We start from the raw sequence: 11,784 nt of genomic DNA on the forward strand, positions 1-11,784 counted from the left end.
TCCCCCCCCCCCCTTTCAAATTTCCTATTTCCATTTCATGGGCTTTGTAGCTTCATTTGAAATGGAAAAATTAAAAAGGTACGAGATGGATTTTATTTTGTGTGGACCCAGGGGGGATCACATATAGCAACACTCCCTCCCCCCCCCAGTATATATATATATATATATTATGGGGATGGATTCCTGCCAGTGAAACATAATTTTCTCTAACATTTGTGGGGGATGATATAAGAAGTGGAACAATAACTTTTCCTCAAAAAACTAGAGATAAAAGATAGGGGGAAAAAAAGCTACTTAGAACAACTCATACTATAGAGTCGATATCTTGGATCTCGGCATACAACTCCAGAATGCACATAACAGTCAGAGAACTTGACTATAAAAGGATTTGTAACCAGTAACATTTTCACATCGGACATGTGTACTTGTCTGGCTAGTGAAATTTGATCAGTGAGATGGCTGTGGTACATCCACCACAAGGACCACCCATGTGGCCACGTCACAAAAACTTATGGATTTAGTGATGAGTAAATTTTATATTCTCTTTTTTACTTTCTTTTAGCTGGTTAAATCTAGAGTCGCTATAATAATGATAATGATGATGTGACAGCCTTTGTTTGTGACTTGGCACTCAACCTTTATGAGAAGAGGCGTTGTTTCAGTGCTCCATTTTCCCATTGAGGCCAAGCCTAAACCTGTGCTCAAGAGATAGTTGTCCACACACTGATAAGGGAAAGAAGGATTCTCGAGAAGCAAGGAGACATGCTTGGGCCCCCTACGAACTGAGGTCCCACGAGTGATAGAAAGTTGGATTATTGGATTCACCTGAATCGCCAATCTATCCTCCTAAGAAGTTAGGTTTCAGACTCTGGTTCGAACAGGAGGGGTACACCATCCTAATGTGCCTTGGGTGATCCACATCTCCAGGTTAAGCATTGATGAGCACATTGAACCATCATGTGGCTGAACGCCTCACAGCCCAGGCACAATGAGGCAATGATCAGGGGTACACCTTATGACTGAACTAATAGCCTGTCGTGTGGGCCTCCCACTGGGGGCCCACTATACCAAAAGCGAGGGAAACCCTTAATGTTATTACCTAATCCTGTGAATTTTCATTCCAACCTGAGATCACCATCTGTCATAACTGTCAAAATAAAATAAAGGAAACAGAGAAAGACCGAGAGGGAGAAAGAGAGAGTCGAACAGAAATAGCAGATTCAATCGTGTGATTGCTTCTGCCCTCATCTTCTCATTAAATAGCTAACATTCAATCACAATTACAATAGGACAGCTGTCCTACTACGATTAGGAATATAAAACAGAATAGAAGACTAACTTATTAGTTAGGAAACTAATACCAGTCCTAGTACAACTAGGACTCCTATTTACTAGGAATCTTGACTAACCGAAGGGAGGAGTCTGCGCAACTCACAGACTCCTCCTTTCCTCTCCTACGATAACTTCTGACAATAACGTTTAAAGTTCAACCACTAAATCCTTCAGCAACTCTTCTTCTCCAACCTTTCCATTTTGTTAATACACGACACATCCAAAACCATTAAGTTGTGTTTCTCCTTCAGTCTCTTGACTTGGATACATTATAATCCTTGCATACTGACCTCTCTATCCTCTCAGTGAGAAAATCTTGCCCCTATTGGCACACCTCACTTTCAAAATAAGGCTCCTGCTTCATTCGTATGATATAGAATAGAATGATGCTTCCTAAGCAGTTGCATGGAGCTGCAAACATCAAAGCTTCATGCGAATTTGCTTTATTTCCTACACACCTTACATAAAAGTGCATACAACATCTCATGCAAGTTAATACTTCCGAAACATTATCAAGACAAGCAAATAAATTCTCTAATTAATTTTCCATATAACAAGTATAAAAAACCTCTGCTGTACTGCACAGGTGCCGTGAGGATCTGGACAGCTGAGAGCACCTCGGGGTGTGTGCTCGGGTGCTCCAAGCCACCCAGATCCTCACTGCACCAGTGCAGTCCAGCAAAGAATGATTGCTCTATTAAAAAATGGCAGTAATTTAAATACATACAGAACAAGAATATGCAACCGTTTTTGTCATGTCACATGAAATCTTCTAGCTAATGTCTCAAAATTACCTTCCACCACAGAACAGCGCAAGTACAAACTCACTTATAGAGATAACAAATGGTTTAGAATATCACTTTGATGCTTGTAATGTCAACAGTCCACTTCTTGATATGTAACAACATTTTAAAACTAATTTTCACTGTTCATACATCTAATTATGGAAACATAATCATTAAGAGATTAAACTTTAGCACAATCAACTACCTTCTTTGATTTTTCCACAGCTACAGCAGCCGCAGCAGCAAGTTGTCATGCATTGAGCAACTCTTCTGAACAGTTCTGTAAATCCGACTCCTGTAATTCCTTAGCAGCAGCAGCTGCTGCTTCCTTGGCTGCTTGTTCCTGGTACAGAAACATTTATATCCTTGAGTAAAATGGTAAACATTTGAAGCAGCAATTGACAGTTACATCTATATTTTGAGTACTGCAGAAGAATAACCATTTAATACTATAATATAATAGGACACTTCTCCCATAACACAGGTCAAAATCTGATATTTAATGGACCCACCAAGGCGACTCAATGTCCTAGTAAACAACATGATCAGAGAGTATCAAAAGATCCTTTTTTTTTTTCTGGGTGAATAATAAATTCATTACCAAAGAGAAAAAGAGAGGGAATATACAACCCTGAGGGGAAAAAATACAAAGGGAAAAGAAAAACAGAAAAAAAAAATTAAATAAATAAACAGAAGGGGGATACAGACCTATTACAAGGGCAGGGGGAGGAGGGAGGAGGGAGGAGAAGAGGGAGGGGGTCCCCAAGGAGACCATAAGAAGCATGTTCATAGGAGTCACGAACTAGCCTACAAGGTTGCGGCCAAAGCTTAGAATTAACATCAAAATAGATGGCTTCCTAAATCATGCCGAAAGAGCAAGAGTTGGAAGTCCACCTAAGGAGATTCTGTTCCATCCAGATGTGGCCATGTGGGTGATCGTGGCATTGAAAGCGAGCTTTCCAGCAGTGTCACAGATAGAAGATCCACCAAAGGTCATATCAGGCCAGCACTGCAAGAACTTTTTTCCCAAACAGAGGAGGAAAAGGGGCAATTAAAACGAGGTGCTCAGAGTCTTCAGATCCATTCCAGCAGAGAGAACAGGAGGGGGAAGCATTGATATGACGGGAGAGGAAAAAGAACCTGTTTTCTTTCATCCTTCTTGGATGTTCATCACTCATGAATAAATCTACAACAAAAATGAAGCGATGCTAGGACTGAACGAACCCCTCCCCATTGCATTAATCACATGTTATCTCCTATTTCATTGCTTTTTTTCAAAGGAACATTTTATTCCATGATGCCCAAAAATACAGGGGTCCTCCACATGACCCCAACACATTTAAAAGAAATTGACAGAGGAAACAGTTACCATAAACAATTAAGTAAATTTCATGGTTCAAATCTCAGTACTCTACCATCCAACTCATCACTCAATGGCTCCTCGGTCCAGCAAACATTTCAAATACCTTCAAACTCCGCTTCTAGAAAACATATCTAGCATCTACGGAACTAGCCATTGTCTATAGATGAGTCCCTAAAGGGAATATTTTCTAACATGAAATAAGAAAAGGCTAAAAGTCTCCTAGGATATTAAACCACACCTTGGAAGAGGGATTTGGCCTGCATGGAAGGAAATAGATTACGATCTGCAATGCTAATATTTACCATTTCATACTCTCATTAATGGTGCAAGAAAGATTTTATTCCCCACCACAAAGGGATCTAGCAAGAAGCAAAGTGAACGTTTTCCACCTTGAAATACATTAATGTACCCAAAAATGCTTAAGGGGCTTCTCAGAAGAACAGGTACAGAGAATCTGGTGAGAGAATTAAAAATTGGAGGGGAGCAGCTTTAGGCATCACATCTTCAGTTAGCTTTTCATAGTATCCTCTTTGTTGAGGCTACAAAGGATTTATCACCAACTTTAGACATTTTGGCATTTTCAGGAGACCAGTAGTTCAAAGATTATCTCAGGAAACTATACCATTCTCTTCAAAAGGGGAAAAATAAATAAATAAACAAAATATATACATATGAAAAGCTATATATATATATAAACTAGGAAAGTAACAGGTGGCTGGGTGTAGACAGATGACGGAAAAAGTACAAGCAGCATTAGCTCATGTTGTTGCTGCTGTTGCTGTTGCTGTTGCTGCTGTTGTAATAATGGATTGATTTCCATGTGCAGCATGTCTATCTGCCATGAGCTATACTTTTTCTGCTACATGTCAGTTTAGCTAGCACCAAAAATTTATGGACCTAATGCCCACCACAGTCTTTAGTCATGTGCCAAGTTTCAGCTCAAACACATCACCATGAAGAAGAATAAAGGTTGACAATGTCAAACCATCGACTGGAAATAATTGGACCATTGAGAGGACAAGGGAAAATGCAAAATAATTGAGTTTAGCTCCCGACATTGACATATGGACCAATCTAAACCCTGATCTATCCATCCAATGGTCAGAATGGCCATCTAAAAGGCAAAAAGCCACGGCCAACGGACAGAGGCCATAGTCTGTGGGCCCAAGGATAAGAATTTTGATCTTGAGGCAGGTTTTGGCCCAGCTCGAAACCGAGATATGGTAACGGTTGAAACCAGGTATGTTTGGGCAAAAATTCAACTTGTCATGGGCTGGTCAAAATTGGTCCAAATTGGGTATGATTCAGTTAAAACTACTGAAATGTGCGAAATATCGTCTAAACTGGTCGAAACCAGTAACAAATTGAATTCGACCCCCGTTTTCATCTCGGCCCAGCTCAAAACTAGGAAATTTTGGTCAAAATTTGCCGAGATTTAAACCTATGTGTGCCCATGGAAAGACGACAACTATAAGAGGATCAGTGACAGAAAATTGCCAGTTCCACAGTCACGTAAAAATAAGATTTTATCATGACGATCCGCCTCTTTTGATCCACCTAGATGATTTATCTAGTTAAACTGACCGGTGGATGGGAAATACCCCTTTGGATAAGCCATGCGTCAAGTTTCAAGACCTATCCCCACTTTATGGCCCATCATTATGGGGTGTTTCTTCTTTTTTTCTTCAACAGTTCCCCTATATTTGCCAAAGTTGCCAACCAGGTATAGCTTGTCCTAGTAAAATTAGTAATAGTAATAATGGAAATAGACCACAAGACACTATGGTCTATCCAAATTCCCCAGAATTACAAGAGCATTAATTAGGAATAGTCCACAAAAGGATTAATAACTGGGGATGTGCTTCAGAGGAAGCACACATGTGGTGCCTTCCACCTCATGTTGCCAGATGTTTAAGGCAATGACGAATCACAGAAATTAATGAACCATCTATTCATTAGTTTCCCTTTGTTTGAAATATTTGTTCAATTTACTTTTGTTGTTTCAAATGGATTAGATTTTTCCAAAAGGAGCTCATTGATCTTGTGATACCCTACTTTTAAAACCTGGTTTACCTACACGGTTGACCCGGTTTGAACACATGTTGGCCAAACAAATCCGAGTCAGTGCCAAAGGAGACGGGTGTACCCAAGCCGTGTGTACATGCACGTATCATAAGGCCATCTAAGGGTAATGCTGGTATGTAGCAGTATCCTAAAGTGTATATGTATTATATATCTTGTGCCGAGAAGGAGATACATGCTAAGAGTCGAATTCCATCGAAATCTCAATTGTTTGGCTAAGGTTTGACCAACAGGTGGGCGGTCACAGGTGGACGAACCCGCCCACCAATGTGACCCATGTGGTTACTAAATATTGTCTAGTATATATAGTACTTATTGCTTTTCTTTTTTCTCATTTAATGCCTTAAAGAGTGGGTGAGAAAAGTACAGAAGAGAGAGAAAAGAAAGGAAGAAAAGAGAACGAAGAAGAAGAAAGGAAAAGAAAAAGAAGAAGAAATGATTTTAAGCGACGCCGAGGTTTGATCTTCTCATTCCGGCACAGGAAAAGTGGTCCCCAACACGAGACCTACGATTTGAGGTGAGTGAACGCTATATTTCTTAAACTTTCACAAAACCCCAAGTGAAACCCTAGATTTGGGTAGAGTTCCATGAGATCTTGTTAATCCCAATTGAGATGATGAATCTAAGGTTTACTAGATGGTCTATGTGTTGATTTTGAAGGTTTAAAGAAGTGGTTGCAAGATTTGAGAAGCATTGGTGATTTCTTGAGTTAATAGGTGATTTTGGGGTTTTGGAAGAATTCTTGAGCAAAGAAGGTAAGATCGCTTTTCAATCCTTAAATCTAGGTTAGAATCATCTTATGAGACCTTAGATGCGTGGAAAATGTGATTGGAACAGGCCCATTTGGTTTTCCCAAGGTTGAGGAGTGTTTTAAGAGAGAAAACCAATTTTTGCACCAACAGGTGGACAAAGACCGGCGGGTGAACCCGCCCACTTGTAGGGGCCCGCCTGTTGGGGCAGAACCTTAATTCCAACAGGTGGGCAAGGACCGGTGGGCTATCTGGCACGCCTGTTGAACCGGTGGGTGAAGACCGGTGGGCTATCCGACCCAACTGTTGAACCGGTGGACGAAGATCGATGGGCTATCTGGCCCACCTGTTGGCCCACCAGTCAGATTTTTTAGCCCGAATGGGCCCAAAACCGGCGAGCAACCTTCTTTTATGATTTTAAACATGATTTAAATATTAAACCTCGTTAGTTTTGACCCCAATGTGGTGAAATGCTAACCTCATTCGCTTATGATTGGTTCCACTAGAATTTACGTTTCTCACGCCGGATCTCACCTATACCGAACGTAAACTTTTGTAACCAACAAGTGGGGAGAGGACATTTGACTTTATTTTAAGGCGTGGTTTTGCATCATTAAATTGTATCTAAACTAGCCATGTCATCATGCAAATTATGTGTAGATTAGTCATCCTCATATGCCATTCGCACACATTGCTTGTGCATTCTAAACAAATGATTTATGATATGTGTGTTGTGCTTTACATTCTCAATGCTAAATGATTGATGTGCTTATATGATGAATGATTGGATTACTATGCGTGATGCATTATTAGACTAGACACCGTAGTCGGTTTGGAAACGAGTGCATTAGTGGCCCGTGGTATGGGACGTAATGGCACTATACAATCGTACTTTGTCATATAGGAACATGCAGTTTAGGATTATCATTCCCTGTGCTACAACCCTTCCCAACAGAGGTTGAGGTGTTGGGTTATCACTTGGGGGGAAGCAGTGGTCGCGGTTATTGGGTCACTATGGCGGTTAGACATACGCCTGGCTAGTCATTAGGACAGTCGGCAACTTTAATGGTATATTCAAGACGGCCAATCGCACTGCTTTTAAATTGCCGGGGTCGGCACCTTTACATTTCTATCATTTACTTTTATGTTGAGAGTCGGTGGTCGGCATACTTTACTTTTCTGAGTACTCAAGGTGGGCCTTCACCGACAACCCTATGGGCGTATCGCGGGATGGAGTTCGCGACTCGTACTCGGGGCATACGCGCACTGTGGTTGTGAGTAGCACATAACCTTAGGCTTAGTAATGTTGTTTAGGTGGATAAGAATTAAAATGAATTGCATTGCATATAGTGCATATGGATGTGAATGTTTGTGTGGTCTTTCTTTTCACTTACTGAGCTAGTGAGCTCATCCCACGTGCACACCTCTTTTAGATCATTTTGCAAGTCACCCTCCTGAAGATCAGGAGTCAGGCCCCACAGTCGAGTTTTCTGTTGAGGATTGGTGGGTCCCTGAGAAGTATGAGCAAGGTGCTAATTGCATGTGCAAGGGCTGTGCTGAGGGACCGCAGTAATGACACCGTACAGGATTTTGCTTTTTGATTTTTGATGACCTCTCCTTTGTGTACTTGATATGTAAATTGTTATTCTTTTTTGTGTAAATATCATGCCTGCGGGCCCACATGTACTTAGCTATATATTACAATTTGGGTATCAAGTATATTGGGGATATTTACAGGCAATTTAAGTCTTCCGCTGAACTTTTGAACACTTATCTTAGATGTGGGTATGCTGTGGTGAGGTACTGTATCAGATGATTCTGGCAGGTTTTGGGTTAACCGGAGTTAACCCGATCACCAGTCCGATTTTGTGTGAACGGGGCTTGACACCGATGGTGTCAGAGCGTGATGCTCTATCCACTCACAGCATACCATTTAGACCCCATAGAATCTATAATAAGAAATGGGGTTGGGTAAATGTAAAACACTTTAAATAATTAAAAGCCAAAAAAAAAGGTTGCATTTATTTATTGCATTTCATTGCATGCATGAAAGAAATTTTGCTTGGAATAAATAAAGATTAGTTATTTGATTGCATAACCCATCGAGTACAGATTTAACAAAATTTCGGCCGCATAACAACGCCAAAACAAGATTTCCCAAAATTTTCAATTAAAAGCACCTGATAGACAACATACATATATGAATAAGCATAATCAACAAAGGCTAACTAACGCTGTAACAACCGAATTACAATAAGTTTATCAAGTAGACAAAACTAATTAAAAGTCACCAACAACATCATAACACCACACTAGCAAGTCCAAATTACAGAGAAAAGTACAAAAAAAAAAAAAATAGTCCACCATAAATACATAAACAACATAGAGACAAGTAAAAAACTGATTAGGATAGGCAAGCTAAGTCCTCAGAGACCCTCGTCATCTTTTAGCTCCACTACTCCATCCCTCCTAAGCCTCGATTTAACATTGAGCCGGCGGTCGTAGTAATCAAACCTCGCATTCACTAGTTGCACATCCCTCCGGAGTCGAGTAAAGTCTGTTGAAATAGTATTGGCGGTTGTGTCCAAATCCTCGCTCAATCTTAGGAAGTAATTCTCTAATGTAGCCTGCCTTTCTAAGATATTTTCCTCTCTAGTAGCACTCTCATTTAGTCTTCTCAAAAGCTGATCTTGCCCATCTTTTAAGGCCCTCATGTTGGTCATCATGCTCTCAAAGTCAAATGCGTCACTCTCAGGTGGTGGGGCTCTATGCTGTGGGTCTACAGCCCTAGCAAAGTCAGGATTAGCATCTCTCAAATCAAGAGGCTCCTCCTCGAGGATATCCTCATCCAGAAAGTCCTCCTCGAATTGAGGAACATAATCCTCGTCCTCCTCACTATTCTCCTCCTTTATGTGGACATCCTCCCTGTTCTTGCCTCCTTGAGCTCCTGCCCTCTGAGGTACATCCATAAGAGCTTGGAGACCCATCCTGCGTCAGTTTTACCTGCTAAATTTATCCGTTGGAGTCTTTCCCTCCTTACCACTCAAATCCACCCCAAGAACTCAAAAACCCTGGTGAGGGTCCTACCATATGGGAAACCTTCGTCCTCAGGATGTGTGGCATGATGCTCCATAGTCTTAAGTATAATGTAGGGCAAGCATAAATGCTCGGCACCTCCCTCCAAGGCCTTGTAGATGCAGAAGGCTATGTAGGCTGCCATAAAGCTCACTTGGTTCCTATAACCTCCTCTAGGGAGCAAATTAAACTGAACCAAACGAGCAAATACACGAGCCTCCGGGTTGTATGTCGCCTCAGAATCCAGACGCACCTTGCTATCACTAATGGTCTCGTAAATATGATCCTGCATCTCCGAACTTAAGGATGGGCCCACGGGCTTACTCCTTGGGGGGCTATAGAATTGATGCCCAACTGATGACATATCTAAAATACTAGCAAGAGTGTCCACAGTCAAATGAATGTTCACCCCTTTCACCATACTGGTGATTGAGTACTCCCCATACTGGTAAGAGACCTCCAAATTACAATAAAATCTTCGAACAAGGTGTTCATAGCATGGGCGGTCAATATTAAGGATGGATTGCCAACCCAATGCAGTAAATCTCTCTTGTAGTTGAATCTTATTGAAATCACAAGCTACCACGGTTTTCTCCATCATTACAGACCCTTTTAGGAAGGTCTGCCAATTCGTTGCTGCCCTCATACTCCGGAAGAGTCTCTCATCATAGTCTAGAAGATCAATGGGGGCATGTCCTTGTTGCCTTGTGCGAATAGCTGGGGAACTAGTCGCTACACCTTTCCTTTTTGAAGTTGTGGCCCTACGTCTATTAGAAGAGGATGCGGGTTACTTGCCCTTGCGAGAAGACATCCTAGTAAGAAAAGAGAAGAAATAGTGATAAGTAAGAATGTTGCATGACAAAGGAAATAAACAGGAGGGTGAGCAAGCACATGTAAATGCACCCAAATACATAATGTGGATCATTATAAAAAGAGGGGTGGTTAAGCCATGGAGAAAGGAATAGAAGGAAATCCCCAAACATGACATCCACTAGCATGTTGCAAAATAGAAGAGTAACAAAGGAGTATAAAGCATGGCAAGTGAGAAGTGATGGAAAGCCTCATAAGAATTTCCTCAAATGGGGTAATTGGTGTCAAATGGTAGAAGCCCCAATTTCAATGTACAAGTTCAATCCAAGAGAATGAAAATCCCATAAAAGTGTGGAACTTGAAGCTTACATGTCAATAATAATAATACCTATCATTATACAACCAAGAATATGCAAAAAATTTCCATTATGACATTGAAGTGCAGGAATGAGAGAGAGTTCCATTTTTGGAGAGAAAAAAAAAATCATGATCATAGGGGTCATCGAGGCATACAACCAACAAGTGTAAGTCAAATATCATTGCACCAACAATTAATGGTAAGTGATTCAAAGTTGTTCACAAGTATGGAACGAAGTGAAGAGAATCATAAAAACCCAAAAAAAAAAAAAACCTAACACAAAAGAGATGAACCCCAAATTGGAGAAATTAGGGCAAGGTTTGGGATTTTCTCCCATAAATTGGTTAGTAAAGCCCAAAACTATGAATGGGTCACAAAGGAAGCATCATATTCTCATGGAATGACTATTCTATGGAAAGAGACATAAAAGAAGTCAAGTTTTGGGAAGTATAGATGGATTCAACACCCAAAACATATGTTTCCAAGAAGAGAAATGGAGAAGAGACTTACTTGAGAGTGAAAAGTGCTTGAATCTTTCAAAATCAGCGGAATCGTTGAATGAAATTATGAGTGGATGCACCAAGTAACCCTCCAAAATCGCCTTGAGTTGAGCCTAAGAGTGTAAGATAGGAGAAATGAAGAACGAAGAGGCTTAAAAGCCCCTTTAAAGCCGCCTCGGGTTGGACCGGCAGGCCCTACCGGAGTCGCCCGCCAGTAGGAAAAAAAATTTGAGCGAGGGGCTGCGCCCCCTACACCCCCGCTATGCAGGGGAGCCTCCTGCCCCCCTTGCAACCCCCACGGCCCGCTAACCGGCTAGCGGGACCACAGTCCTACTTGTCGAAGCACTAGCACAGTACTCTCGGGGCTAAGCTGTGGCTGGATGCAAGTCATCATACACTTCATATGATTAAGTGGCTAGGTTAAAAGTTTAAGGTCAATCTAAGAGTGAACCATAGAGTGAAATTGATTTTGTGGGCTATGTCATAGAATGGGAAATAATTATGTGCTTATGTAAATTCTAAGGTACTTAACCAATGTTTTGTGTACGATATGATCCAGGTGCAAGGACACGATGGTACGCACTAGATCAGGTAGCAATGCTCGAGGAACCTCACGTTGTCCTCGTCCTATCGGTCGACCACCAAATCCTCGAAGGTCCTACTCTGTGGGGCAAACCCCACTTCCACAACCTCAAGAAACCCTTGAACAGGGTGTGGCACAAAGGGACCC

At 41.3% G+C, this 11,784-nt stretch overlaps 1 protein-coding gene across 2 annotated transcripts in view; it reads right to left on the reverse strand.

The window, feature by feature from the left end:
- Window positions 1-2,482, reverse strand: part of LOC122057704 — a 6,821-nt gene extending 4,339 nt beyond the window's left edge. The window contains exon 1 of one of the 2 annotated variants that reach the window (XM_042619912.1): window positions 2,323-2,482. The gene's annotated coding sequence lies outside the window, so the exon portion shown is untranslated. The remainder of the gene's footprint in view (window positions 1-2,322) is intronic. The other variant, XM_042619913.1, reaches the window with a different exon arrangement.
- Between the last annotated feature and the right edge of the window lie 9,302 nt (window positions 2,483-11,784).

The sequence above is a fragment of the Macadamia integrifolia genome, chromosome 12 (assembly GCF_013358625.1).
Source record: "Macadamia integrifolia cultivar HAES 741 chromosome 12, SCU_Mint_v3, whole genome shotgun sequence".
Classification (NCBI taxonomy): Eukaryota; Viridiplantae; Streptophyta; class Magnoliopsida; order Proteales; family Proteaceae; genus Macadamia; species Macadamia integrifolia.